The following is a 19091-nucleotide window of genomic DNA, read 5'->3' as shown; positions in this document are numbered from 1 at the left end:
CGAGCCCTTGTCCCCTTCCTCAGGGTCCCCAAGGAGAAAGGTGGGAGATGCTACGTCAGAAAGCATCTCTCCAGCTGCCCCTCTGCAGCTCCTGGGGAGGCTCCGGGCGGAAAGATGGTCAGCAAGTGCCTCTCCCAGAAGAGAGGGGAGATCAGTAAAGAAAGTGACCCCGAGCTGCGGAGAGTGGGGAGAAGCGGCGGTACAGAGGGGAAAAGAGGCCAGACTTGGAGAAGCAGGAGGCGCTGGGAATTGCTGGGGCTCATCGTTAGGGCACTAAAGCATGGCACAGGCCAGGACCACAAGCTGCTGGAAAGGGGGCTGCAGACTTTTGTGTTTAGAGCATTATATTTTAAAATATTTTGAAAGGAGCATTTTTAAACCAGGAGATTTCACCTGTAAAGAAATTGGATTTCTGGCTTCTTCTGAAAATGGGAAGAGCTGGGATGCCCACAGTGGCAGAGGTGAGTTGCCCTTGCCATTTGTATAAGAAGTGTGCTCTCCTGTTCACTACAATCCCTGCCATTCTCCACTGAATTACGCCCCCCTTCTTAATTCATTTACTTTACCTCTCTGACCCTGTGGGCATTTGAGATTTCAGTCTGTGTAAATCCAGCAGGGCAGGTTCTCAACTGGCTTCAGAGAGCCACTCCCTGTGCAGACCTCTTTTTGGAGAAAAGAGATCCCTGCAAAAAGATTAAACTCCAGGAGTGGGGGAGAGTGCTGGTGACTGAGCCGGCCTCTTCTGCCACATGGTAGGGTTGGTGGGGCAGGGGGTGAGAATCAAAGAATGGAATCTGAAAAGATGAAGACTGGGAGGGGTCAGTGTGGCGTCTGTAATATGTACCCACTTGCAAGCTTCTAATATCATTCAGGATGTGGATATGGCTTTGGAGAGGGAGTAGGAAGACCTTTTTAGTTATATCCCAGAATTCCAGACTGAGGGCCTTTTATTGATATTGGAATCTTCAAGGACGTAGTTCTAGGATAAGTTTTACTTCATGGGGAAAGGGGAATATGCTTGGGACAGGCCACTAAAGGAAGGGTGAAAAGGGATCTTATGGGACTTTGGAGCATATCTCTTGGCTTTGTGCTTGATGTCATGGAAGATGGTCAGGCCCTGCCACAGCATGCCCCTCTGGTTCCTCATCACAGACCAAAGCCTTGAGTTGGAGGGACTCAATTCTGAGGTCTTTGGGCTTAGAAAGACCTGGTAAGGTGAACAATAAAAGATTGCTAACACTGCTGAATAATGATTGTCTGCCAGTACTTGTGCTGGCACTTTTGCATAGGTTTACCTCTGAACCATGCTTCAAGGTGGCCCTCACCTCCATCTTATAGATAAGGCACCGAGGTGCGGGTGCAGCACAAGGTCACCAGCAAGCAAAGACAAGCATACATTCTCTCTTCACTACATAATTCTGCTTAGTGCAGTGAGACTCTTTTTTTTTTTTTTCTGAGACGGAGTTGGCCGGGTGCAGTGGCTCACATCTGTAATCCCAGCACTTTGGGAGGCCGAGATGGGCGGATCACTTGAGGTGAGGAGTTTGAGACCAGCCTGACCAACATGGTGAAACCCTGTCTCTATTAAAAATATAAAAATGAGCCGGGTATGGTGGCACGGGCCTGTAATCCCAGCTCCTCAGGAGGCTGAGGCAGGAGAATTGCTTGAACCCGGGAGGTGGAGGTTTTAGTGAGCCGAAATCATGCGACTGCACTCCAGCCTGGGTGACAGAGCGAGACTCCATCAAAAAAAAAAAAAAAAGACAGACAGAGTTGCGCTCTTCTTGCCCAGGCTGGAGGGCAGTAGCGTGATCTTGGCTCACCACAGGTGAGTGGGTAGGTGTCTGCCACAACACCTGGCTATTTTTTGTATTTTTTTTTTTTTTTTTTTGAGATGGAGTCTCGCTCTGTCGCCCAAGCTGGAATGCAGTGGCACAATCTCGGCTCACTGCAACCTTTGCCTCCTGGGTTCAAGCAGTTCTCTGCCTCAGGCTCCCGAGTAGCTGGGATTACAGGTGCCCACCACCACACCTGGCTAATTTTTGTATTTTTAGTAGAGATGGGGTTTCACCATGTTGGCCAGGCTGGTCTTGAACTCCTGACCTCGTGATCCACCTGCTTTGGCCTCCCGAAGTGCTGGGATTACAGGCATGAGCCACCACGCCTGGCCAATTTTTTGTATTTTTACTAGAGACGGGGTTTCATCATGTTTTCCAGGCTCGTCTTGAACTTGACCTCAGGTGATCCACCTGCCTCGGCCTCCCAAAGTGCAGGGATTACAGACGTCAGCCACTGCGCCCAGCCTGCAGTGAGACTCTTGAAGTCTTGTTAATTTCCATGCAGCACGGCCGGCTGCCGTGGCTCCTGCCTGTAATCTCAGCACTTTGGGAGGCCGAGGCGAGTGGATCACCTGAGGTCAGGAGTTCGAGACCAGCCTGACCAACATGGAGAAACCTGTCTCTACTAAAAATACAAAATTAGCTGAGGGTGGTGGCACATACCTGTAATCCCAACTACTCTGGAGGCCGAGGCAGAAGAATCACTTGAATCCGGGAGGCGGAGGTTGTGGTGAGCCAAGATCGCACCATTGCACTCCAGCCTGGGCAACAAGGGTGAAACTGTCTCAAAAAAACAAAAAAACAAAATATTTCTGTGCAGCCAGAATAGGACTAAGTGGGCTTTGGAAGAGTTTTGGCCGATAACAAATCAGCGTGCTGGTTTGTAATTGAAAGAACATTGGACTCAGAGTCAGAGGCAATGGGTTTGAATTGTGGCTTCTGCCACTTACTAAGCATGTGGGGATAACAACACCTACCTCCCAAGAGTCATGAAAGCTTGAGCTGATGCATGTGAAGGTGCTTTGTAAGCTGTAGGTATAAAGAGTTATGGTCATCATCATCCTCTTTCAAATGAAAGGAACGGTTTCACATCCATCAGCAACAGGATATGAGTTGGGTTTAGGGAGGGGATTGCAGGAAATAGTTCATCACACCCTTGCACAGGTCTCCAGGCTACTACTACTGAAAGTCAGCAAAATGTCCTGGTTGGAGTTCCGCTTTCTTTCCCTTCCCATCCTCCAGTGGAATCAGTACCCCAAAGGCAAAACACACATAGAACAGAAGAAAGTGAGGCAAAAGGCCTAAATATTCCAGCAGAGTGACAGTTGCCCTGGCAAAGCTGCATTTTGCATTTTCTCAACAGCTTATCTGAGATTCCAAACTGGTATTCCCCTGTGGGACTTATGCCTCCTCTTTCTTGGCATCCCACCCCACAGGCCCAGATGTTTGGCTTTAATAATTTTAGCACAAAGCTATCCTGCGAAGGAGTGATCTTGGCTGAGCCTCAATCCATAACTCCTTCCAGCTGGCCAGGCCTCCTGAGGGAGTTCCCTGTGTGTGCCAGGGCTGTGTCTTCATCTTCCTCTAATGGCACACTCAGACACCACAGACACGTTGTCAGTCATCCCCAGTTCTCCCTAAGGCCACATTCTCCAGTCTCTCTGTGGCATTTGGCAGTGCTGACCACTCTCCTTGGTTTTAATGACTCAGTTCTTAGCCTTCCGCTCTTCCTTTGTAAACTCTTTTTTTAAGCCAGGCACCGTGACTCATGCCTGTAATCCCAGCACTTTGGGAGGCTGAGGTGGGAGGAGCACTTGAGCCCAGGAGTTTGAGACTAGCCTGGGCAACATGGCAAAACCCCATCTCTACCAAAAATACAAAAATTAGCTGAGTGTGGTGGTACATGCCTGTGGTCCCAGCTTCTCAGGAGGCTGAGGCAGGACAATTGCTTGAACCCGGGAGGCAGAGGTTGCAGTGAGCAGAGATCGTGCCATTGCACTCCAGCCTGGGCAATAAGAGCGAAACTCTGTCTCAAAATAATAATAATAATAATAATAATAATAATAATAATAAACAACTCTCTTTTTACGATATTAGATCTCCCAGAAGCAGGGAGGCTTATAAAGTTTTCTCCCTGAGAAATCTAGTTTTGCATCTAGCCAGGTGACCTCAAACACATTACTATTATTTGCTGAGCCGTAATTTCTTGAAATTGTCTGTGAAATTTCAATAAAACAATCCACCAGAGTGCTCTGCAAACCTGGCTGATCATTAGAATTACCTGAGAACTTAAATTTAGATTCCTGGGCTTTACCCATAACCCACTTAATCTAAGGGATTGAGATCCCTAGACCTACCTCTCGTGAAATGACTGTGCAGTTTAAATGAGATTATGTATACAAAGCAGACATCACAGTGCCTGCTGTGTGCATGTTCAGTAAATGGTAGCTGTTAGAAGTATCAACTTCTTTAATTAATTCATTCACCAAATAGTTACTGAATGTTTATGTCCAAGGCCCCTGGAGTAGGTGCCTTCTCCATAGGAATAAGGCAGATGTGGGCTCTGCCTCCATGGGAGTGGCATTCTAGTAGGAGAGACAGAGATTAAGCAGCTAATTACACCATTAATTGTTAATTACACTTATGACAAGTGCTCTGAAGGGAAGTACAAGTTGCTGTGGGGCATACAACTAAGGCCCTGACCTATGCCAATGAGTCCCAAACCCCTATTTCCAATTTCCACCTCCAAACACATATCTAACTGCCTGTTGGATATCTCCTCGTGAATGCTTGCTGGTCTTCAAATACCATAGATCTGAAAGTGAACTTATTATCTCCCTCTTCTCCTCCCCCCTCCCCTTGCTTCTTGATCTTCACTTTGTCCCACTCGTTCCTCTGCTTACACAGTTCCTTCTTCCTGGAATTTCACCCCCAGCCCTACTTCAACTGTTGAGATCCTTAAGGCTCAAATGCCGCCCCTCCTTGAAGCCTTCCTTGGTATCTCCAGTGGAAAGTGATCCATCCTTCCCTTGAACTCTCCTCCTCATACCCATAGCCTTTGCAGCACTCACATGGCTCATAATGAACATAGTCTTCTACTGTAATTATTTGTATGCTTGTCTGAGTTGAAATGGGAGCTGTGTGCAGTAGTGCACACCTATAGGCCCAGCTACTTGGGCTGAGGCAGGAAGATCTCTTGAGCCCAGGAGTTCGAGGCTGTAGTGTACTATGATTGCACCTGTGAATAACCGCTGCACTCCAGCCTGGGCAACATAGTGAGACTCCATTTCTAAATATTAAAATAAATAAATAAATAGATGAATAGAACTGGAAGCTCCTTGAGCACAACTCATCTTCTACATCTATATATATCTCTCAGCACCTATCACAGTATTAAACACATGTGAGGTGAAAAAAGGGGTTGAAAATGCTTTCTCATACAACCACTTGGGAAAAGTCTTTGGCATGACACCAAGAGTGAGATTCATTAAAAAAAAAAAATGCTTTTAACTTCATCAAAATTAAAATCTTTTGCTCTGCAAAAGATCCTGTTAAGAAGATGAAGGCAGTCAGGCACCATGGCTCATGCCTGTAATCCCAGCACTTTGGGAGGCTGAGGCAGGCAGATCACGAGGTCAGGAGATCGAGACCATCCTGGCTAACACGGTGAAACTCCGTCTGTACTAAAAATAAAAAAATTAGCCGGACGTGGTGGCGGGTGCCTGTAGTCCCAGCTACTCGGGAGGCTGAGGCAGGAGAATGGCATGAACCCAGGAGGCAGAGCTTGCAGTGAGCCAAGATCGCGCCACTGCACTCCAGCCTGGGCAACAGAGCGAGACTGTGTCTCAAAAAAAAAAAAAAAAAAAAAAGGAAGATGAAGGCTGGGCATGGTGGCTCAGCACTTTGGGAGGCCAAGGCAGGCAGATCACGAGGTCAGAAGTTCGAGACCAGCCTAGCCATCTCTACTAAAAAATTAGCTGAGCATGGTGGCACGTGCCTGTAGTCCCAGCTATTCGGGAGGCTGAGGCAGGAGAATTGCTTGAACCCGGCAGGCAGAGGTTGCAGTGAGCCGAGACTGTGCCATTGCACTCCAGCCTGGGCAACAGGCGACAAGAGTGAGACTCCATCTCAAAAAAAAAAAAAGAAGAAGATGAAAAGACAAGCCAAAAATATTTACAAATGACAACAAATGTATCCAGAATGTGTATCCAGAATTTGTAAAGAACTTTCTAGCCAGGCGTGGTGGCTCACGCCTGTAATCCCAGCACCTTGGGAGGCCAAGGTGGGTGGATCACTTGAGGTCAGGAGTTCAAGACCAGCCTGGCCAGCATGGTGAAACCCCGTCTCTACTAAAAATACAAAAAAATTAGCAGGGCCTGGTGGCATGCTCCTGTAATCCCAGCTACTAGGGAGGCTGAGGCATGAGAATCGCTTGAACCCGGGAGGCGGAGGTTGCAGTGAGCCGAGATCACGCCACTGCACTTCAGCCTGAGTGACAGAGCGAGATTCCATCTCAAAAAAAAAAAAAAAAAAAAAAAAGAACTGTCTAAACATAACAGAAAGGAAATGAACATTCCAATTAGAAAATGGGCAAATGACTTGAATAGGCATTTTACCAGAGGGAATATACAAATGGCAAATAAGTAGATGAAAATATGTTCAACATAACTAGCCATCAGGAAATCAAATTCAAAGCACAATTATGTGACACTACATACCTACTAGAGTGGCTTAAACACAAAATACTGACAATACTAAGTGCTTACAAGGATGCAGAACAGCTGGATCTCTAATTTATTCCCGCCAGAAAAGCTGGTGCGGATGTAAAATGGTACACATACTCTGGAAAAACACTTTAGTAGTTTCTTATAAAGTTAACATACATTTGGCCGGGCACAGTGGCTCAAGCCATTACTGTAATCTTAGCACTTTGGGAGGCCAAGGTGGGCAGATTACCTGAGCTCAGGAGTTCAAGTCCAGCCTGGTCAACATGGTGAGACTCCATCTCTCTTAAAAATACAAAAATTTAGCCAATCATGGTGGTGTGCGCCTGTAATCTCAGCTACTCGGGAGGCTGAGGTGGGAGAATCACATGAATCTAGGAGGCAGAGGTTGCAGTGAGCTGGGATCGCACCATTGCACTCGAGCCTGGGCAGCAGACCGAGACTCTGCCTCCAAAATAAATAAATTAATGAATTAAATAAATTAATATATATTTACCATGTGACTCAGCAATTTCACTCCTGAGTATTTCGCCCAGAAAAGGGAAAACCTATGTTCACTCAAAAATGAGTACATGAATGTTCATAGCAGCTTTCTATATGATGTACTAAAACAGGAGACAACCCACATGTCTTTCAGCAGGTGAATGGATAAACAAACTCAAATACATTCATACAATGGAATACTGTTCACCATTAGAAAGAATGAACTATTGACACATGAAACAACTTGGGTGAATTATAAGGGCATTTTGCTGAGTAAAAGCTAATCTCAAAATGTTACATATTACATGATTCCATTTATAAAACATTCTTGAAGCAAAGAAATCATAGTGATGGGGAAAAGATCAATGGTTGACAGCAATTAAGGTTGTAGGGTTGTGGGAGGATGTAACTATAAAGGGGCTAACAGGAGGAAATTTTTGTGGTAATGGAACATTTCTGCTACTCAAATCTATACACATGATAAAAATTCAGAGGGTGGGAGAGAGAAGAGAGAAACCTAATGAAATCCAAATAAGGTCTCTAGTGAATTAAGGTATTGTATCAATGTCATTTTCCTGGTTTTGATAATGTACTATAGTTATATAAGATGGTATCATGGGGGGGAGCTGGGTAAATTGTACATGGGAACTTTCTGTACTATTTTTGCAATTTTTTGTGTCTTAAACTATTTCAAAGTAAGACATATATAAAAATAGGCAAATGTTCTTAGGAGATACATACTGAAGTTTTAGGGTTGCGGTATCATAATTTATGTAACTTACTCTTAGATGATTTGGCAAAAATGCTGTCCACACATACCACACACACAAATGCACACAGAAGGGGGAGGTAAAACAAATGCGTCAAAAAGTTGACCATTGGTGAATTTAGGTGAAAAATGTACAGTTGTTTATTGTATTAGCCTTGCAACTTCTCTAGGTTTAAAATTTCCAAATTAAAAATTCAGGAAAAAAAATTTTTTTTTGAGACAGAGTCTTGTTCTGTTGCTCAGGCTGGAGTGCAGTGGCACGATCTCAGCTCACTGCAGCCTCTGCCTCCCAAGTTCAAGCATTTCTCCTGCCTCAGCCTCACAAGAGTAGCTGGGTGTACAGGTGTGTACCACCAAGCCAGGCTAATTTTTCTTTTGTATTTTTCTTTTTTTGGGTGGAGTTTTGCCCTTGTTGCCCAGGCTGGAGTGCAATGGTATGATCTTGGCTCACTGTAACCTCTGCCTCCCAGGTTCAAGCGATTCTCCTGCCTCAGCCTCCCAAGTAGCTGGGATTACAGGTGCCCACCACCACGCCCAGCTAATTTTTGTAGTTTTAGTAGAGGTGGGGTTTTGCCATGTTGGCCAGGCTGGTCTTGAACTCCTGAGCCTCCTAAAGTGCTGGGATTACAGGCATGAGCCACCGCTCCCAGTCTTTTTTTGGTGTTTTAGTAGAGACAAGGTTTCACCAGGTTGGCAAGGCTGATCTCGAACTCCTGACCTCAGGTGATCTGCCTGCTTCAGCCTCCCAAAGTGCTGGGATTACAGGCATGAGCCACTGTGCCCAGCCAAGAAGTTAGGAAAATTGGTTAATAGATACATAGATGAGAGAGAGAGAGAGAGAGAGAGAGAGAGCAAAAAGGAAAGTATCACTCAAATCTGGGCTTGAACCAGTGACCTTCAGTCTAACACTCTTTTAACTTGGGCTAACTGTAAAGACCTCTCCCCCTTCCTTCTTGCCCACCAATAGGAAAATCCTGCTTGTTTTGAAGTAACAGAAAAAGGTCAGAATTCACACTATGTTGGGAGTATTTTAAGTGCTACTCTGAGTCCTTGGTATTGCCATAGTCATCTCACACACATTTACTGAACCCTGGCTATATGCCAGCTGCTGATCCTAGAGATGAATATAGCTAGAAGTGACAAATGGTGTCACTTCTCTCAGATTAATTTAATTTTTAAAAATATGGAATTATATATAGTATGTAATGTGCTGCGACTTTATTTCTTCATAAATCATAAACATTTTCCACATTAGTTATATACATCTATTTACTTCTTTTTACAGTTCAGTATAGCATTTACTTGTAAGGATGTGCCATAATATTCGTTTTTCTCTAATAAAAACACCACTCTGATTTTTTTCTTTGTCTTATGATTACCACAAGTGCATATGAGATTTTTACAAAAAGAAAGAAAAAAAACAAGGTAGACATGGTAGCTTACACCTGTAATCCCAACACTTTGGGAGGCCGAGGTGGGTGGATTTCTTTGAGCTCAGGAGTTCGAGACCAGCATGGGCAACATGGCAAAACCCCATTTCTACATAAAATATTAATACAAAAATTAGCCGAGTGTGGTGGCACGTGCCTGTAGTCCCAGCTACTCAGGAGGCTGAGGCTGGAGAATTGCTTGAGCCCAGGAAGCAGAGGTTGCAGTGAACCGAGATTGCACCACTGCACTCCAGCCTGGGCAGCACAGTGAGACTCTGTCTGAGAAAAAGAAAAAAAAGAGAAGAAAAGAAAAGAAAGAAAAGAAAAAATAGAAAAGAAAAGAAAAATACATTGCCTGAGTGAAATCCAGCCTTCATCTCTACTTTGCCATAATCACACACACACACCTGCTGTGTGTCCAGCTGCATGCTTGGTACTTTTTATGTCTGTATGGTAAAAGACATGAGACATAGTCACACTCCCAAAAAATTACAATCAGTTGAAGAGGTTTGACTAACTTGAGATTTTAACTTAAGGACCAGGCAGTATGCACTTGATTACAGACCATACATTCTAAGTACTCAGAGGGAAACCTACCCTTTTTTTGTCTGATTTCAGACTATTTTTTCAGCTAGATTTCTTTAGCCTCTACGAAAATATATTGCATGAGCATATCATTAAGGAAGATGAGGGAGAATCATGCCCCAAACTTTCTAGAGGAAAGGGGAATGTTTTTAACAAAGAAACATGAAAGAACATGACATCAAGCTAAATCATACTCCTGTTTGTCCTTCATTTATAAAACCTCAACTGTTTCTATGTACATAGAAGATAAAAACAAACAATAGGCTGGGCGCAGTGGCTCACGCCTGTAATCCCAGCACTTTGGGAGGCCAAGGCGGGCAGATGACGAGGTCAAGACATCGAGTCCATCCTGGCCAACATGGTGAAACCCAGTCTCTACTAAAAATACAAAAATTAACTGGGCATGGTGGTGCACGCCTGTAGTCCCAGCTACTAAGGCGGCTGAGGCAGGGAATTACTTGAACCTGGGAGGCAGAGGTTGCGGTGAGCCAAGATCACGCCACTGCACTCCAGGCTGTTGACAGAGCGAGACTCCATCTCCAAAAAAAAGGTTCTTTGGGTGGATTAGTTGATAGTAACAGTTCGTCCTATGTGGTTGTAGTTGGGCACACAAAATCGTGTTTGCACAGTTTTGCATTGCATTGTTTGATGTGCAGCGTTTGTTTTTCCATATTTTTGCTTAAGGAATTTGGGGTTTCTATGTTTTGGCTTTAGCAGTGTCTCAGTGCTTAAGCCTATTTCTGTGTTCTCTTTCTCTCTCTATTTTTCTTTCTCCCTCTCTTTCTTTCCCCTTCCCAGAATGTTCTCTTTATTCACTTACTTCTAAGTCTGAGGCTAGGCTGAACCAGAGTTTCCAGAACCCCAGGATTAGGAGAAACAGGGACTTGCCTGTTCAGTTACACTTCAAGACCATGGACAGCTCCCCAGCCGTCCTGGTGTCGGCGCCTGCTTTATAGACTTCACCGATTGTGAGAATGGAAACGAATCTGAGAAACCATTTGGCCTACCTCCTCCTACCTTTTGCTGTTTCCCAGAGAAAGGATCCTAGTCGGCAAATAGTCCAGGATTATTAACTGCCTCGCTGGGGGGAGATACAAAGGACCTGGAGGGCGCCTTCACCCAGCGTTTCCTGCACTCAAATCTGCTAATGCTTGGAAAAATCCTTCAGTTCAACTCAGCAGACTTGTGTGGACCAAGCCTTTCCCTCCCTGGAGAGATAAGGCCTAAATACAGATACTGTCTCGGAGAGGGAACAAAGGAACTCTAGTTTAATAAGAAAACAATCCCTCCTAAAGGCTGTTCTCCACGGGAAATAGAGGAAGAGACAGCCCAGAGCATTGGGAGCCGAAAGGGCTGGAGAGGGAGTGGCGAAATGGAATGGAAGAGGGGCATTCAGGGACTTCTGGGGACTCTGAAGTCAGTCTTGGTGAGCTCCACACAGTTCACACCAGTGTGCCCTGAGCACACAGTCAAAGATATGCCTCACACTTTCCCAAAATGAGAATACAGAGGTCTCCCACTGTCTCCTCTTCCAAACTAATTTTTTTTTCTTTTCTTTCTTTTTCTTTTCTTTTCTTTTTTTTTTTTTTTCTTGAGACAGGGTCCCGCTCTGTCAACCAGGCTGGAATGCAGTGGTGCAAACATGGCTCAGTGAAGCCTCAACCTCCTGGGCTCAAGCGATCCTTCTGCCTCAGCCTCTCAAGGCAGCCTGAGACTGTAGGCACATGCCACCATGACCAAATAATTTTTTTTTTTTTTTTTTTTTTTTTTGTAGAGATGTGGTTTCATCACGGCACCTAGGCTGGTCTCAAACTCCTGAGCTCAAGCCATCCACCCACTTTGGCATCCCAAAATGCTGGGATTACATGTGTGAGCCACCATGCCCAGCCAACTAATTTCCAAAAGATAATTTATGCAATGATTTGATGTATTTTGTCTTCTTTTATTCTTCATGACAAATTTAGGGTTTTATGATTCCCATTTTCCAAATGAATAAACTGAGACTCTGAGAGATTAGGGAACTTGTCCAAAGTGACCATCTAGAAATTGGCAGAGCTGGGTCTTGAACCAAGTTCCTCTGACTCCAAGCTGGTGTTCCTTTCATCACACTTTATCGCTAATTGGGTCTTTTTATGTGTGGCAAAATGCATATAACAGGAAGTTTACTATTTTAATCATTTTAAGTGTATAGTTCAGTGGTGTTACATTGACAATGTTGTACAGCCATCTCTATTATTTCTAAAACCTTTTCACCATCCCAAAAGAAACTCTGTACTCATTAAGCAATAACTCCACATTTCCCCCATCCCTGTCTTTGGCAACCCCTGTTTTATTTTCTGTCTCTACGAATTTGACCATTCTGTGTACCTCACAGGAAAGGAATCATACAATATTTGTCCTTTTGTGCCTGGCTTATTTCACTTAATGTAACTTCAAGGTTTATCTATGTTATATCATGTGTTAGAACTTCATCTCTTTTTTTCTTTTCTTTTTTTCTTTTTTTGAGATAGGGTCTTGCTCTGTTGCCCAGGCAGGAGTGCAGTGGCACAATCTTGGCTCACTGCAACCTCCGCCTCCCAGGTTCAAGTGATTCTCATGCCTCAGCCTCCCAAGTAGCTGAGATTACAGGTGTGCACCACCATTCCTGGCTAATTTTTATATTTTTAGTAGAGATGGAGTTTCGCCGTGTTGGCCAGGATGGTCTTGAACGCCTGACTTCAGTTGATCCACCCACCTCGGCCTCCCAACGTGCTGGGATTACAGGTGTGAGCTACCATGCCTGGCCAGAACTTCATCTCTTTTTATGACCTGGTACAATCTTGTGGTTGCAGAGGACAGAGATTCACTCAGGCCACCAGAAGGAATGAAGGGTTATTGTAAGCAGCCTTAACAGAATTCAGGAAGACAGAAATCTCAGCCACATGCTGAAGTTTAGGAATAGCCATGTGGCTGGGTTTATTAGGACTTAAATATAGTTTGGAATCTGATCAGCACAGCTCTGGGGACCAAGATAGCTCATTGATTTCTTAGTGGCAGGAAGTTGTTGTTTTCTGATACTTAGCCATTATGTCAACATAGTGATGCTCTACTTAGCCATATTCTCCTTGTGGTCTGGCACCACCAATGAACTACTTCATATCCTGTGAAAAGCAACCCTCAGGCTTTTGCTAACCCCACATTTCTACCATTTTAATGATATGCTATATTTTTTCCCTTTGTGGCTTTCATCTCCTGCTCCCACTGCCAGTTGACAAACTTTCCATAAATCTCTGGCTCTAAGCCACCTGCCTACCTAGAAATTATCTGCCCTTGAGATGAGCATCTTCCCCTGCTCTGATCTGTTGTACCCAGGGTGACAAGTCATATGCTGTTGAACATGACTCCTAATGGTAAAGACCTGCCTCTCTCAGGAGGAAGTTGAGTGCATGGCATGCAGATGCACAGAGAGGCATTGCCTTCATCCCTCTGCATGAGCTCTCTGGTGCTCTCCCATCAGGCTGTTTATCGTACTTTAACCCTATGAATTTACTTCTGTGACTTTACAAATCTGAGAGCAGAGATTTGTAGAGAGGTGTATTTGGCTGAGTTGATGTGTACTATGCAGGTATTTTTGCTCATATTTTTAGATTATACAAATCATTGCTATATGGTGATACGGAGTTTGGAATTGCTTGAAATATGCTTAGCTTATGTCAAGGTGCCTACTTGTGGTTTCTGAATGGGGCTCTTTTCCTTTCTTTTCTTTTTTTTTTTTTTTTTTTTTTTTTTTTGAGACAGTCTTGCTCTGTCACCCAGGTTGGAATGCATGATCTTGGTTCACTGCAACGTCTGCCTCCCCAGTTCAAGTGATTTTCCTGCCTAACTCAGCCTCCCAAGTAGCTGGGATTACAGGCCAATGCCACCATTCCTGGCTAATTTTTGTATTTTTGATAGAGACGGGGTTTCACCACGTTGGCCAGGCTGGTCTCAAACTCCTGACCTCAGGTGATTCACCCACCTCGGCCTCCCAAAGTGCTGAGATTATAGGCATCATCCACCGTGCCCGGCCAGTGAATGGGGTTGTTTCTTTAACACTGAAAATCTGTTTTCAATTCCCATGCCAAGTCTGCAGTAACAGGAAGATCTTCAGAACACAAGACACACCGAGTGCTAGCAAATCCATGAGGTGGATCCCACCTTTCAGTAAGCAGTGGGTAAAAGGACTGGATTGTGGGAATCAGGCCATTCCTAGTTCCATGACTGTGACAAAGAATGTGGTGCTCATCACACATCACACAAACATCTCATGTCCTCTGCCTCCACTACGTTTCCCAGCTTCCCTTGTAGTTAGGTTGGAGCATGTGACTAATTTTGGCCAACAGGCTGTGAGAGGAGGTGACACATGTTCTCCACACTTTCTCTTCTTGGAAGGCGTGAGTTTAGTTGACAGAACCCTCAAGGTAGAAGCAGACTGGATCCCTGAGTCATTGTCTGAAACAGTGCTGCCCTGGAGAGCCTCCTGATCTTTTGTGAGTAGGAAATAAACCTCTGTAGGTTAGGCCCTGGAGACCTTGTTGTTTGACTGTTACTGCAGTATAGCCTGGGTCACCCTGATTAGTACAGTCACCAACCAGCAGTGTGACCTTGGGTAAGTAACAGTGTCTTCAGTCCTCATCTTCCTCTTCTGAAACATAAGAGAATTGCCCCAAATAATCTCAAAGGTTACCTTCATGATTCCTAATTTACCACGTCCTGTTGACTTTTCCTGGGTGGAGTTTCCATTTACTTCTTTCCATTCTTACTGCCACTGAGGTATATACTTTCTCACTTGAGCCTCCTGATCGGCCTCATGCATCTGTCTTTCCACTTCCTTATATAGATCATGTTCCCTTCTTACTCAACAGCCTTCACTGGCTACTCACTGCCTGCTGAAAAAAGCCCATTTGGGCTGGGCATGGTGGCTTACACCTGTAATCCCAGCACTTAAGGAGGCTGAGGTGGGTGGATTGCTTGAGCCTAGGAGTGTGAGACCAATATGGGCAATATGGTGGAACCCTGTATCTACAAAAAAAAAGAAAAGAAAAGAAAAGAAAAGAAACTTAGCCAGGCATGGTGGTGCACACCTGTAGGCCCAGCTACTTGGGAGGCTGGGGCAGGAAGATCGCTTAAGCTCAGGAGGCCAAGGCTGCAGTGAGCCATGATCATGCCACTGTACTATAGCCTGGGTGACAGAGCAAGACTCTGTCTCAAAAATAAATAAATAAATAAACAAAAACTGTGTGATATCAGGCCTTTGAGGTCCTTGATAATCTGCGTTTGGTTATTTGTGCAGAATTCTCTCTCATCCACTATACTGTAGGCTTCTCAAGGCCCAGTATCACATTTGATTCAGTTAATAGCCTCCCACACAGTTACTGCCTATTGAAGTGAAAAGTCAAATATCTCCAAACTAGGAAGGAAGCCCTAGTAGGAAGATAGAAACTACTAAATGAATTGCAATGATGAAGTTTGCTAGTAGAACACTGTATTGGTCCATTTTCACACTGCAGATGAAGACATACCTGAGACTGGGCAATTTACAAAAGAAAGAAGTTTATTAGGCTTACAGTGCCACATGCCACCACAGTCATGGTGGAAGGCAAAAGGCATGTCTCACATGACAGCAAACAAGAGAAGAGAGCTTGTGCAGGGAAACTCCCATTTTTAAAACCATCAGATCTTGTGAGACTTACTCACTATCATAAGAACAGCATGGGAAAGACCCACCCCCATGATTCAATTACCTCACTCCAGGTTCCTCCCATAACACATGGGAATTCAAGATGAGATTTGGGTGGGGACACAGCCAAACCATATCATTCCACCCTGGCCCCTCCCAAATCTCATGTCCTCACATTTCAAAACCAATCATGCCTTCCCAACAGTCCCCCAAAGTCTTAACTCATTTCAGCATTTACTCCAAAGTCCACAGTCCAAAGTCTCATCTGAGACAAGGCAAGTCCCGTCTGCCTATGAACCTGTAAAATCAAAAACAAGTTAGTTACTTCCTACATATAATGGGGGTACAGGCACTGGGTAAATACAGTTGTTGCAAATTGGAGAAATTGGCCAAAACAAAGGGGCTACAGGCCCTAGGCAAGTTTGAAATCCAGTGGGGCAGTCATATCTTTTTTGTGTGTGTGTGTGTGTGTGATGGAGTCTCGGTCTGTCGCCCAGGCTGGAGTGCAGTGGCAGGATCTCGGCTTGCTGCAAGCTCCGCCTCCTGGGTTCACACTATTCTTCTGCCTCAGCCTCCAGAGTAGCTGGGACTACAGGCACCCACCACCACGCCCGGCTAATTTTTTGTATTTTTAGTAGAGATGGGGTTTCACTGTGTTAGCCAGGGTGGTCTTGATCTCCTGACCTCATGATCCACCTGCCTCAGCCTCCCAAAGTGCTGGGATTACAGGTGTGATCTACCACGCCCGGCCCCCAGTCATATCTTAAAGCTCCAAAATGATCTCCTTTGACTCCGTGACTCACTTCCAGGACATGCTGATGTGAGAGGTAGGCTCCCATGGCTTTGGGAAGCTCTGCCTCTGTGGTTTTGCAGGGTATATCCGCCCTCTTGGCTGCTTTCACAGGCTGATGTTGAATGTCCGATTTTTCCAGGTGCGAAGTGCAAGCTGTCGGTTGATCTATTCTGGAGTCTGGAGGATGGTGGCCCTCTTCTCACAGCTCCACTAGGTGGTGCTCCAGCAGGGACTCTACATGGGGGCTTGGACCCCACATTTCCCTTCTGCACTGTCCTAGAAGAGGTTCTCCATGAGGGCCCCGCCCCTGCAGCAAACTTCTACCTGGGCATTCAGACATTTCCATACATTTTCTGAAATCTAGGCAGAGGTTCCCAAACCTCAATTCTTGACTTCTGTTCACCTGCAGGCTCAACACCACGTAGAAGCTGCCAGGGCTTGGGGCTTCCACCCTCTAAAGCAACAACCTGAGCTGCAACTTGGCCCCTTTTAGTCACAGCTGCAGCAGCTGGGTTGCAGGACACAAAGTCCCTAGACTGCACACAGCAGAGGGACCCTGGGCCTGGCCCACTAAACTATTTTTTTTCTCCTAAACCTCCAGGCCTGTGATTGGGGGTGGGGGGTCTGCTGTGAGGACCTCTGACCTGCCCTGGAGATATTTTTCCCACTGTCAGAGATTAATATTAGGCTCCTTATTACTTAAGCAAATTTCTGCAGCTGGCTTGAATTGCTCCTCAGAAAATGGGTTTTTCTTCTTTATTGCTTGTCAGACTGCAAATTTTGCAAACTTTTATGCTCTGTTTCCCTTTTAAAACTGAATGCTTTTAACAACACCCAAGTCACCTCTTGAATGCTTTGCTGCTTAGAAATTTCTTCTGCCAGAAACCCTAAATCACCTTTCTCAAGTTCAAAGTTCCACACATCTCCAGGGCAGGGGCAAAATGCCACCAGTCTCTTTGCTAAAACATAACAAGAGTCACCTTTGCTCTAGTTCCCAATAACTTCCTCATCTCCATCTGAGACCATCTCAGCCTGGATTTCATTGTCCATATCATTATCAGCATATTGGTCAAAGCCATTCAACAAGTCTCTAGGGAGTTCCAAACTTTCCCACATTTACCTGTCTTCTTCTGAGCCCTCCAAATTATTCCAACCTCTGCCTGTTACCCAGTTCCAAAGTTGCTTCCACATTTTCGGGTATCTTTTCAGTAGCACCCCACTCTCGGTACCAATTTATTGTATTAGTCCATTTTCACACTGCTGATAAAGACATACCCAAGACTGGACAATTTACAAAAGAAAGAGGTTTATTGGACTTACAGTTTCACATGGCTGGGGAGGCCTCACAATCATGGCGGAAGGTGAAAGGCATGTCTCACATGGCAGCAGACAAGAGTGGAGAGCTTGTTCAGGGAAACTCCCATTTTTTAAAACCATCAGATCTTGTGAGACTTACTCATTATCATCAGAACAGCACAAGAAAGACCCACCCCCATGATTCAATCACCTCCCACCATGTTCCTCCCATAACATGTGGGAATTCAAGATGAGATTTGGGTGGGGGCAGAGCCAAACCATATCAAATATCTACTGGCAACATGTAGAATGTGTATTAAAATGCAGAATATGGGCCAGGCATGGTGGCTTATGCCTGTAATCCCAGCACTTTGGGAGGCCGAGGCAGGCAGATCACCTGAGGTCGGGAGTTTGAGACCAGCCTGGCCAACATGGTGAAACCCTGTCTCTACTGAAAAAAAAAAAACAGAATTAGCCAGGCGTAGTGGCACATGCCTGTAATCCTGGCTACTTGGGAGGCTGAGGCAGGAGAATCACTTGAACCCAGGAGGCAGAGGTTGCAGTGAGCTGAGATCACGCCATTGCACTCCAGCCTGGGCAACAAGACTGAAACTCCGTCTCAAAAAAAAAAAAAAAAAATGCAGAATATGTGTGTGTTAAAATCTGCATCCAAGGTTGACATCTAAAGACTATTTGGAAAGCCTTGTGCAGTAAGGGAGGGGAGGGGGTTACAAAGATGTAATATGTAAAGCACAGCCCCTGCCCTTCACTGGGTGGTGGGAGGAAATGTGTGAAAGAAGCAGTTTGCTTAGAACAGCAAGGGAGTCCTTAACATGGCTTTCTGGGGACAACAGAAAAAGGAATTTGGCTATGTGGGCTGGTCCTGGTGCAATCCTTCTTTATAAGAAATGTTATGACTTAGACCCCACTGGTTTCACCTGTAGTGCTATAGGGGGCCCCTGGTGGGCCCAAAACACAGACAGAGGAGAAAAAAGGTAGGACCAGAAAAAAAGAAGGAAAGTGGGAAGAAAGAAAGTGAAGAAGAAAGTGAGAGTAAAGGATGTGCATTACCAAAGAATCTAGCATTTACATCCTACTTCCTAATATAAACAACATTTTCACAAGAATCCTGTGAGGTGACCGTTGATATTTTTATTCTGTGGATAAAAGTAAAAAAGGGAGAGAGGTCAAGGGACTTGCCCAAGGTCATAAATTTAGGTTTCTAACTCAAGACCTTGTACTGTGTTCTCCATTGCACCAGTTGTCTCTACACCAAGAGAAAGTGCCTCAACTCCTGAACTATGGGTTTCTTTTCCCAGTTTATAAGGCTATTTAAAATCTTCTTTAAAACTATATGCCAGGCGCGGTGGCTCACTCCTGTAATCCCAGCACTTTGGGAGGCCGAAGCCAGAGGATGACCTGAGGTCAGGAGTTTGAGACCAATCTGGCCAATATGGTGAAACCCCGTCTCTACT

General features: G+C 45.0%; 1 protein-coding gene across 1 annotated transcript in view; it reads left to right on the top strand.

Annotated features, from left to right (window-relative positions):
• Positions 1 to 19091, top strand: part of NT5C2 (5'-nucleotidase, cytosolic II) — a 190401-nt gene that overhangs the window by 497 nt on the left and 170813 nt on the right. The window lies entirely within an intron of this gene.

The sequence above is a fragment of the Pan paniscus genome, chromosome 8, assembly GCF_029289425.2.
Source record: "Pan paniscus chromosome 8, NHGRI_mPanPan1-v2.0_pri, whole genome shotgun sequence".
Classification (NCBI taxonomy): Eukaryota; Metazoa; Chordata; class Mammalia; order Primates; family Hominidae; genus Pan; species Pan paniscus.
This window is presented reverse-complemented; position numbering and strand designations above follow the sequence as displayed.